Source organism: Rattus norvegicus, chromosome 1, assembly GCF_021556685.1.
Source record: "Rattus norvegicus strain SHRSP/BbbUtx chromosome 1, alternate assembly SHRSP_T2T, whole genome shotgun sequence".
NCBI lineage: Eukaryota > Metazoa > Chordata > Mammalia > Rodentia > Muridae > Rattus > Rattus norvegicus.
In genome coordinates this window covers 269,134,041-269,135,000 of record NC_141534.1, presented here as the reverse complement: position 1 = coordinate 269,135,000, position 960 = coordinate 269,134,041, and positions in this window count along the sequence as shown.

Below are 960 nucleotides of genomic sequence, written 5' to 3'. Positions count from 1 at the left end.
GCCCCTAGCACAGATATTGTACCTTTAGATGCTGACTCCTGGAGATTGAGAAACTCCAGTCACCGTGGACTGGCCAAACTGTGGCAGGCCTGGTATTCAGTAATGAAGATGAAGAGAAGTTTATACAGCAGGAGTCTGTGTTGCTCTGCCACTGGCGGGTCCTGAAAGAGCAAAGGGAAACCCAGACACCATGGTCAAGTTCTTCAGTATGGCAGTGGCAACGCCTACCTTCTTTCTGGCTTCATGCTGTATGGTACTGCTTCTCAGATGGCCTTGTCCTTTCCTAACATACCACCTACCTTGTCAACAAAGAGCTACCGTCTGCCAGATCTTCAAGCATAAGTCATCCCTAAACTCCTGAGCTATTTCTAATGTCACAGCAGGCCTGCCACTGCGTAGCTCATGAGGACTGTCAATCAAGCAAACAACAATGACAACACCAGCAACAAAACCTGGACAGTCATCAGTGGAGTTCTCGTCGAGCCGTTCTCCTTGCTGTAGGAGCTACAGGGCAGAGGAGGAGTTCCTACCTCTGGGATGAACTCCCAGGGTAGGGCTTGGGTGAAGGTGTTCACCACCAAGCCACCCCCACCACCTACCAAATGACCACAGGCTTGAAAATCAGGTAGATAAATCTGTCAAATCAAAACAAAAATTACCAAAAAAACAAACAAAAACAAAAACAAAAACAAAAAGAAAAAAGCTTTATCCTTTTCCAACAGATGGTGAAGCAAAAACAGCTGCACACGGCAGAGCTGTGACACATCCAAGAAGCTGCTCAATGTTTAACTGTCTGCCTGGTGCCGCTTCTTACCGGAGGGAGTGCCGTGGCGTGGGGTTTTACAGGCAGCCAGCTCACACATGCAGTTACTTTTCTCCGATTTTTTTTGAAGAAGCGAAATGTGTGTGTTTTCATGTCTAACCATCAAGTTGCCTTTTGGTAAAAATCATGGTTTACCT